The sequence below is a fragment of the Lathyrus oleraceus genome, chromosome 7 (assembly GCF_024323335.1).
Source record: "Lathyrus oleraceus cultivar Zhongwan6 chromosome 7, CAAS_Psat_ZW6_1.0, whole genome shotgun sequence".
Classification (NCBI taxonomy): Eukaryota; Viridiplantae; Streptophyta; class Magnoliopsida; order Fabales; family Fabaceae; genus Lathyrus; species Lathyrus oleraceus.
In genome coordinates, this window is record NC_066585.1 from 32982656 (window position 1) to 32994045 (window position 11390).

Sequence of the window (11390 nt, forward strand, 5' to 3'; positions counted from 1 at the left end):
TATGCCTCATACATCATACAAGTAGGCAACAATTATCAATCAGATCGGATAAATAAACAATATATAATCAAACCAAAGAATCAAATAATAGAGCATTTAAACAATGCATGGGAGTATGAACATGTTAAATAATCAAGCAATAGAAAGCATGAATGAGAGAAACAAGTATAAAAGATAACACATGAATCAAATAGATGAAAATATGCACACGAAGGGTCCACTGAATAATTTAATCAGGAAATGAGGTAAGGACCAAATAAAATCGAGGTAAAAGGCCTCTAATACATGGCATATGAGATGAACGAGGGAGGATCAAAAGATCTCTTCAATTGCCATAAGCAATCCCTAAGTCAAACATCGATCATAAAGAAGTCAACTGAAAATTCAAGTCAACTTAAAAAATAACAAATAAGTATCAAATTAATAAAGAAAATTATGAAAAATTAAACTAAATAAGGTGGGGTCAGGACATCATCATCCCCCAAAAAGATTTTAAAAATAATGAAAATTGGCACGTGAATTAATTAAAACAAAACATAGGTCAAACCAAAAGTCAATTAATAAGACTATGTTAGAAATAAATGAAGAATAAATAGTAAATTAATCAATAAAATTATGAAAAATTAAACTAAATAAGGTGGGGTCAGGACATCATCACCCAATAAAAATATTTTAAAAATAATGAAAATTGGCACGTGAATTAATTAAAACAAAACATAGGTCAAACCAAAAGTCAATTAATAAGACTAGGTTAGAAATAAATCAAGAATAAATAGTAAATTAACCAAGAAAATTATGAAAAATTAAACTAAACAAAGTGGGGTCAAGACATCATCATCCCCCAAAAAGATTTTAAAAATAATGAAAATTGGTTCGTGAATTAATTAAAATAAAACAGAAGTCAAATTAAAAGTCAACCAACCAAACTAGGTCAAAAATAAATCCAAAATAAATTGAAATTGTGAAATAAAATTTCAAGAAAAGGTCAGGTTTCCCATGAGACAGTCAACCTTCATCCCAAAAATCAAATGCTAACAATAATTTTAATTCATAAAAATAAAATCAATAAAAAAAAGTGTGTTAAAATGGAACATTTAGAATAAATAATTAAAATAAAATATTAATATTAAAAAAATTCGAAAATAAAAATTATATAAAATTAAATAAAACGTTGAGAAAAGTGAAAAATATTTTTGGGTAATTTTATGGACGAAAAAAATATTTTAAATAAGAAAAAGAAATGTGAAAATGGAAGGATTAATGGTGATGAACATGGTAAGCAAGCGTAGATATATCAAAACATGGACATGGAAGAGATGATTACCTAATGGAAAATAGAAATGGAATGGAATCTGATATGTGATGAAGCTTTGCCTCCTTGCCACGAAATTCCAATGCTCCTTTAGGGTTAGGGTTTCAGCTTCTTAAATAGGGTGGATTAGGTGTTTGATCGCGACTTTATGAGTCGAATTTGGGGTACAAACTGCAAGTGCACAGTTCTATCGCGTAGTTTTAAAAGATATCGATCCCACAGGGACTTATGAATCGATATACCATTTTCTAAGGTTACTTCGTAAAGCTAAGGCGGATGATACTTTGATTGTTTGGGGGAAAAGTAAAAACTAAAATAAGATCTAAATTAAATACCAATTAAGCGGATATCGGTATGTAGTTCGTCGTAATTAGGGAATCAATTCTTCGTTGGTTTCTTGGTTTTAAAACAAATCTTTTCAGTAGACACTATTGATTAAAAGTTTTATCTCAAACTCTCGCTCTGTTGAATAAACTATGATTTTATATTAACGTAGCTGTCACTTATTAGTTAAGTCCAAAATCACTTTTTGAAAACAATAGAATCCGTAGAAACTCTTTTTAAGAAAACACTAATCGTTTAAACACCCTTGTCTCAAACTCTCGCTCTGTTGACTTAGATTATATAATTAAATTCAAATGCTTAACTCTCGTCCTCACATTCAACCTTTAAAAATACTTTTTGAAAAAGATTAGAATTTAATTAACTCTAAAAATTGTTTTCGCCCTGATCTAGAATTAATGTCAAATTTACACTGTCCAGTTAAAAACTCAAACTCTCGTTCTATTGATTTTAACTTCTTTATGTCTTTTACTTTCGTACAAAAACCTTGTTATTAAACCTGTAAATTGAGACCGTAAAAAGAGTGATTTTATTTTTAAACGTAATTAAACCAACTTAGTTTTGACTCCTTCATTCTGCTTACTCTACATACCGATACCTAAATAAATTAGCCAGACATGCTAAACAGATCTAAATAATCAGCATGCATAAATAATTCCATCTTAGACAAATAATATAAATAAACAGTAAAGCAGAGCATATATAAATTCAAACAATAATTAAAGAACCTGAATAATTTATAGCAATCTTGAACACTCCACCACAGACCGGTTGGATTTGTTCTTGAATTCTTCAATCGGACAGGAAAATAAAAGTGAAGGAATAAAAATCTAGGGTCTAACGTAAGGTTAGATATAGTAAAAGATACACAATAGTTTCCGGTGTAGAAACTATTGTGCGAAAAATTAATTAAGTGCTGAAAGATTAACTGGAAAAGAAAATAAAAATAAAGATTGCAATTAAAAGCAAAAACTGTAAAAAGGTAATGGTATGCTTGCACGGCTGGAAGAGGAAAATTGAACGAAGTGGAGAGCGATCCCGCAGGGTTTGCCAAAAGCCACTATTTATATTGGCCACTTTTTGTAACGGTTTCCAAAAGTTTTCCGTGTGGAAATCCTTCACGTTCCAATGGTCAAGCGTAACAATAGGCCTCAACGTCTTTGTTGCGCTTCTGAAGCCAAAAATATAGGAGAATGGTGTGACGTCCGTCATACCATGTGTTACGCTCGTAACACAAGTATGCAGGGCGTGACGCTCGTCAAAGGCGCAACGCCTGTGCTTTTGGGCTGGGCTTAGGCTTGGTGGAATTTGCTTCTTTTCATTTCTTTTTGCACCTCCTTTTCTTCCTTTTTCACTTGTGCTCCAAATAAGCTACCTGAGATAAATAGAAAGAAAATACCGAATAATATCGAATAAAATGAAATAAATTGAAGTAAATAATAATATAATTTAATTAAATCGAGTCCTAGAATGTGATATTATTTCATGTTATCAGTGTTCTCATGGGCTTTTTAATAAGTGATTTATCCATAAGAATAAAAGTGTGAAGTGAGGTGTAAAATGTTGTTATTTTGGGCCAAACTTAAGTGAATGGATGTCCAATGCATGGCAAAAAGAGGTAAAAAACGTGACTGGTTTGTGCAGCATGCTTAGAAAATCTGATTGGGCCAGCCAGACCCAAAATCTGCCTAGAAAATCAAGTCATGGTGCCCACTTTAAATGAATGTATCTCTCAAACCATGGATCCAAATGAGATGATTCCAAAAGGATGTGAAAGATGACATGGCAAGGTACAATTATTGTGAAGAAAGTATTTTCAAACCATGCCTTGAAGTGCAAGAAAACTCGCCAAGAAGTTTTGACAAATTTTGAAGATCTTGGACTTAGAAATTTTTCTAAGTGTCCTAAAAAATGTCTCACTTTGACTAAGCACAACTTTCTCAGTTCTAATCCAAATGGAGCAAACTTTATATCTCTAGAAATCTTGGAACAAGAGGAACAACTTTCATGTTGGAGAAATTTTCAAATGGAGCTTTTATCTTGATGAAAAATGGGCTTAAAGTGAGTGCAACGATCATGAAAACTTGCCCTAAATGGAAAGTCAACCATTTCCAAATTAAGTAACTTTTCCAATTTCTGATTAAATGATGAATCCATGATCCAAACTTGATAAAATTTCACATGTAGGATCCCCTAGGCATGGATTTTGAGATTCCACTCTCAAAATGTCAGGAGTTGACTTTTCTGGCCCCACAGTTGACTTTTTCCAAACTGTCTGATTCCCGATTCCATTGATCAATTGAAGCACTTCTAGCTCAAATAAAGAGCCGATTTTTTGTATGTAGACCCTTGTGGACATATGTAGGGCCATGGAAAAGAGTTTCACCCAAAGAATCAGAAATAAACTGATTTTATACCAAACCCTAGTTTTAGGGCAAAATGATCAAGAACTGATTGCACTGATTGCCAATGGATCTTTCTGAGATAATTGTGAATCTTCCTAGGCCAATATGCCTCTATAATCATGACATGGATGAGCTCCTCTACTTCCAACCAAACATTTCCTGTTGCAGGTAGCCATGAAACCCTAATTTCTAATTAAATCCAGATGAATACTCTGATAGCTTTGAATCCTTCATTGATGAACTGAGGACCATAATAAGATACTTGGACCCCCCCTGAGACCCTTGAGACATGTATACTTAGAAAATGAAGTCCAATTCTCAATCTTTCTTTGTGTGGGCTCCTTCTGTTAAGGAGTGATCGATCAAAACCTGATCTCCATGTCACTAATGCAGTATGCAATGAGTATGACCTAATATGATGCTAATGAAGTGTAAAACATAATCCCATGTTTCCAGTAAAAATGAAGGGTAAATTTTGGGGTATTACACTTAGCAGGGGTATCTACAAGTTTACCCATGTGATGAATTCTTAACCTAATGTTTTGAGACTTGGCTAGTCTGGATAACATTGTAATTACGAATATCAGAATCAGAGACCACAAACCCTGACACTAACACAAATGGGACCACAACATTACATTTTTGTATAAAATATTTCGTATTCAGGTGCCAGGGACCACAAACCCTAACTAACATGGGACCAATTACTAAACTAAACAAACACATAAACATAAGTGTGTGTTTCTATAAAGGGGGCAGGAGAAATACATACCTTAAAGAATATTTAACTTCTTCATTCGCTTTCCCTGTTGTAGTTCAGTCGGCCATTGAAACGATATTTGCTAACTCACGAAGCAGAAAGAACTTGCGAAGAAGAACACACTCGTGAAGCAGACAGAATACACAAAGAAGAGCGAACTCACGATGTAAAAAGAACACGCGAACAAACAAGTGATGATGATGACCAACTGAGTTTGAAGCGCTACTCTTCATGAATGTTAATGAAAAGATTATGAAAACAATTATATACTAAAAAGAGAATTAATAAATAAACAAACTGAATGAAATATATTTTAAGTATTATTAATAAATAAATAATTCATTAGCAGTTTAGGTGTCAAAAAGAATTAAAAATTAATCTACATATTGAATGCCACATTATTAGTGGAGGTGTCAAGTATATATTTTTGAGGAGAAAAAAAACTAAAAAGTTATAATATTTAAAATAGAGATTAAAGTTGCATTTAAAATAAACTAAAATTATTTGAGGTCACTAGAACACTTTCATTCTCAAAACTAATCAAAAGACATTAGGCACAACCTAACCAACCACTCAAAATATCTTCATTCTCAAGACTAAGCCAAAAGGCATTAGGCACAACCTTACCAACTAATAACGCGAAAACACATCAGATAATTGCCTTAATTTACACCCAAAGATCACACCATTTCAATTTATATCCCGATTATTGCGCAAGTATTTGTGTTGTTTTTGCAGGTATTGGAATCTCCATGCACTAAAGAGCAAAATGAAGAAAATGAAGAAAAAGAAGAAGAAACAAGTGAAAAAGCATAGAAAAACTAGAAAAACAGATTATGCAGATTTTGCTGATGTGACGATCTCCACATATTCATGACGCTCGTCACGACCCAGACTGTGACGACCGTCACAGGTCCATGACGAGCGTCACGCGGCCATAAAGTGCGCTTTGAAACAGTCAGCAACAGGCACCCAAACGTGCCTAAATCTCCTCCAACAAACTTTCCCCAGAGATTCCTCTCTCAAGACCAAATCTTCCTTGATTTTATCAACTACCAAGACCTAATGGACACTATATAAAGGACTCAAATGGGAAAAATTAGGGACGCCTACTTTGATATTTACGCTCTGTAATTTAATTTTCAGCTTTCTAACTTTCAGCATTTTTTCGTTCTTTCCAGCAACCTTGTTTCCGTTGCCTTATTGTATTTGCCATTCTTTTTATAGTTTCCCTTTTTCCAGTTAGTTTTCCAGTTAGCCATAGTAGTGGTTTCCTACACTCGGAAACTACTACACTTTATTTCATTTTAGTAGTAATCTGTATTGAAGAAGCAAAGCCTACCGACTTGTGGAGGACTGCTCAAGTGCTCCAAGAATCGCTATACTCTGTACTTCGATCTCCAGGTTTTTATTGAATTATTATTGTTATTGCCCATTTATTGCTATAAGCATGTTTGCCGCAATGTTGATCTGTTTATGCCTTGCGTTTGCTTTATTTAATATGTCCGGCTAAACTACCGGTATCGGTATGTAGCAACTCAATTTGATGGGATTTAATAATAACCGGTGAAAACCTTTTTCTCAATTAACCTTTTAGGCTGAAGTTTTTAATCTAAATTTAATTAACTTTATCACAAAAGCGTGAAAAGCTATTTAATACGATTTTGCCACGAGAGTGGGAAATTAACTAAGGTGAAAACCAACAATCACGAGAGCGTGAGGCTCGAGCTGGATAGTAAAAATTAGGCATTGAGTTTAAAAATAGCGAGAGCACTTTAAAAGCAATTAGAACTTATTTATTTTCAAAAAGTAATTTTGACTTCAAATGGGACAGCGAGAGCGTACATTCTGACTTAAAGTTATAGGCCAAATCAACAACCACGAGAGTGTGAGATAAAGTCTTTTAAATAAACATTTTCTACTGAGAGATATTTGGCATTTAAACTATTCACCGGTGACTTATCGAATCCATGACGATTGATGCACTGTATACTGATCCTTTCCATTAATTCTTTCTTAAAACCGAAAATTTCCCTTAGATTTACTTTATTACCCCTGAACTTCTACTAATCAATTCCCTTAGCTAAACATAGTGACGTTAGTAACACTAGTTTGACCATAGGTCCCTGTGGGATCGATATCTTTTAAAACTAAAGCGACTAGACTGTGCACTTGCAGTCAAGTACCCGACAAACTATATTTTATATATAGCCAGGTCGAGCATCACCAACCACTATAAGTAGAATTTTTTACTCAAATAACCCATTTAAAAAAAAACAAAAAAAATCCACTTTTCAATTTAATTCCCAAACTACCCCACTTTTAAGAGGTGATGTCAGATGAATTGGAGTCTGCTCTCTAAGTTAAAGAGGTGGTGCCAATTGAATTGACTTATGCACCTAATGCTGCCAATCTAATTGGCGCATGTGTGTGTAGTTTTAAAATAGACGCCAATTGATCTGTCACCTGTGTGTGTTGTGTAATTTTTTTTTAAAAAAACAATGTATATTATAGATAAAAGTCGAAATTGGACCAATTGATATTACTATTAATACGTGTTTACATATGATAACCAAAAAGATCAATATCGTTGACTGGGATGACCTAACCGACCTCCGGTACCACATCCCCTAGCTACCGGAACGCGTGACCCTAATCCACGTTGATGGTTCACCCCAAGTGTTTGAGAATTTGAGGGTCCAGGAACATCACCACCTGATCAGTGAATTTTAATGCACATTCTCCTATGTTTGTTCTTAAGCATTTCTTTGATTTCCTTTGCTTACTTTTATGTTTTATAATGTTTTTATGTTTTAGTTTATTTTTATTGTTATTTGATTTTCGTATTTAATTTTCAGCTTTAACAGTCTGCACTAAAACGATCATAACTGGAGCTCCGGGAATCCGATTGATGCGTCCTAGTAATCGCTGAAAATCTAAGAGAAAGAGCTACAACTTTCGTGTTGGAGTTGAAGTCAGATTCCGAGTGCTTATTTTCCAGAATTTCGTTTGAAGCTGCAGCATTAGTTTTATTTTAGTTTTGGGTCTGGGTTATGTATTTGACCCTGTTGGGTTGTAAACGGATTGCCTTGGTTTTTCCCTAATACCTAGCAGCCGAAAAACACTATTGCCATTTTTTGACTATTCACGAATTATTTTTCTTACGCTTGAAAGAACCGTAATGGAGAACTAATCTATCCGGACGAATTAGCTGTATTCAGGTTCACTACTTTGAGATTGTTATAATTGCAATTAGAATTCTATTCCTTTCAATAATATTATATGATTGTTGTTTATTTAATCTGATTTCCATGTAATATTGTTGGTTAAATTTGAATGATATATGTTCTTGACTTTTGATCGCAATTCAACTCTGCTTAACCATTAAATTTGCGATATATATAACTGTATGCTTAATCCGGCAATAAGAATATATACCTTACAGTGTCGATCACGCTTGTTGAATGAGATTGTGTTCAAATAGGATAGAAGCCATAGTTGTAGCAATCGATGATAAGTTAAACATGACACAGTGAATCCGTTTGTTTTATAATCACCTATTTCATAACAACTTATTTCAATAATCACTTATTTAATAATCACTTTTTTTTCTTAATCGATCCTGAATCCAACCCCCCTAAATCGATTTACCTTTGGTTAGTAATAATCAAGAATCCTTGAGAGACGATTCGAGTCATTGTCGCTATACTACGTTTTCAAAATAACTCGGTTTTGATCCGCGTGCGACAACGGATCACCACCACCTGCAGGAGATTGCCTAAGATATTCAGAAAAATTTGCGTAGTCTTGTGTATGCAATGAGGCGCTACCATCATAGCTGAGTTCATGACCCATGCTAGAGTAGTTGGGTTGTGTTTGAGTTATTGGAGGGCGACATTGGTGTGAATGATGCATCGGGGAAAAGTTGAAATGATTGTTGTGGTGTTTGGTAGCCATATGGTTGTTGTATGTTTGGTTTTGTGATGTTTGGGCTTCTTGGCTATAGTAGGAGGATGGACAGTTGGTGTTAAATGATCGCTGAGTGTTTTGGCTAAGGCGACTGTGGTAGGGTGATGTGATGGGTGTCTTTATGATGATCTACTTGTTGTTGGTGGTACGAGGTATGCTTTTGGTATTGTGATTGGGTGTTTGGCATGTTAGGGTCGTAGGTTTGTCTGTTTGCGGGCCAAATTTTTTGATGGATAGAGGGTTGTGAGTAACCGATCTGGAAATGTTGTTGGGGTTTAGATGTTGAACCTTCTTGTGTGTAAGTTACCTGGTGTGGGTCGTATAGGTACATATCCTCGACGAGGAACTCAAATCCAACCGATATGTACCAATCCATATAATTACGAGTTGGTTTTTCTTCGGTTGGCATCACAACGTCTGTTAAGACATGGTCTTGTATATACTTCCATTTTCGACACTTAGATCTAGTGAAGCTTTGCCAAGGGTTAAAATTCCATTGGTCGTTAACTTTTCGTAGATGCCATTCTCCGAGGTTTTTAGGGGGATCTGGGATGTGTTGAAGCATATTGAGCTGCAATTTAACACGATCACTATGGTGCATCTCCACAATGGTGAATCTTATGATCGGTGTGCATGCAGTCCAAAGGACTGCAATTTAACACGACGACTATGGTGCAACTTCATGCTTGGAGCAAGACAGCATATCCAGAAAATGTAGATGTGTCTTTGTGTGCATTTTTACACAAAAAGCTATAAAGATAAGCCAAACAAGCGGACCCCCATTTGTAACTTCTTATTCTATCTACATGTCTTAGTAAAGGTAAATACATAACATGCATACTAGAACCACTATCTTTGGGGAATAAAAATAAACCAATTAAAAGTATAATATAACACCTAATTTTTATTATTCGAACGTCTTCGGTAGAATTTTCATCTAACAGTAAGCTGTTATAATATGCCTTAAGGCGTGAAAGGAGTATACCTTGACCTCTCGAGTTATCATCTAACAAGTCAGCATACAAGAGTTCCATACAAATTAAATTCACATAGTTGGTTTAACCCATTTACCGCCTTACCCTCGATAGGCAGTTCCAATAACATGTAGACATCTTCTAACGTCATGGTACATTCACCGATTGGAAACCAGAATGTGTGTGTCTTGGGCAGGGACGGAGCCAGAAATAGAAATTTTGAGTAGTGGGGTCAATATAAATATAATATTTCATTTCCAAAAATATAAATATACATTATAATTGTTCTTTATGATTTTTCATGTTATGAAAATGTTGAATGATTTTCTCATTTTCAACATAAAAAAAAGTATAAGTATACATTATGTGTTTGAGGATTAAAAACTGATTGCTCTATTGATTTTTTTAAAAAATATTTTTCCATTGCTTATTACTAAAAATAACAAAAAGTCATAATTAAAATCATATTCAAATAGTTGATACTAATACTATAAAATTGATACAAATACAACAATTTTAAATAAACACTATCAAACTCTAAAATTAAATTTTCTACCATGAACACAATCTCAAAATCTCAATAAGGTAATAATATATTTTTACTCTCACTACAATAATAAAAATAAATTATAAATTCATAAAGATTAAAATTAAAAATTTTACCTTTTTAAAAGAACAACAATGGAGAATAAACTAATAACAAAGATGCACTTTGCATTAAGAGAAATTCCAATGAGAGAAAGAGGAAAAATGATTTGTTTATACTTGAAAAGAGTCAAAGAGAATTAATAGGAATAGGAAAAGAAAAGTTGAATTTTTTAAATTTTATTTAAAACATTTATTCTATTTATTATATAAAATTAATTATTTTTTAAATAAAAAAACAATTGGATATTTTAAATATATTGGGATAATTGGTGTGTGAGAAACTAAATTATTCAACATTATTTATTAAGTGGGGTCATTATAAAATATTCTTCCTAATTTTTAAGACAATTAATATATTAATATATTGCTTATAATAATACTAAATATTGAATAAATGATCATTATGGTGGAGGCATGAGCCCACTCTAGCTACAAAGTAGCTCCGTCCCTAGTACTGGGACGTCATCTTTCACATAAAGCTAGAATAAATTTAGTATCAACCCACTAAGACATGATTTTGCTTACCTGTCCAAAACCAAAGAGTTTGACATAAGGTTGAATCAACACGTCCATGGCAACAAATTCGTGGACACGAGTTCGAAACTAGAAACATCTTAAAAAATAAACAACAAAATAAGTTACTTTATAAAAAAATGTGTATGTTGTATGAAAGTGATGAAAGAGGAAATTATCAAAGCTAGCACACACACGGTTACAATCTTTGACAGTCATAGGCAAAATTTCAATGTACATGAAACAATGAACCATAATGAGGGGATACCAAGTTTATCCTATAATGTTAGACTAAACAGAAGATGGTGCGACCATGGAAAGTTCCAGGTCTTCCGTATTCCTTGCTCGTATGTCATTACGGCATGTACACATACTCGTCAGGACACTTACAACCATCTATCTGATGTTTACAAGGCCATTACCGTCATGAATGTCTTAACGAAAGTTTCTCATTGCTAGCAATGGAT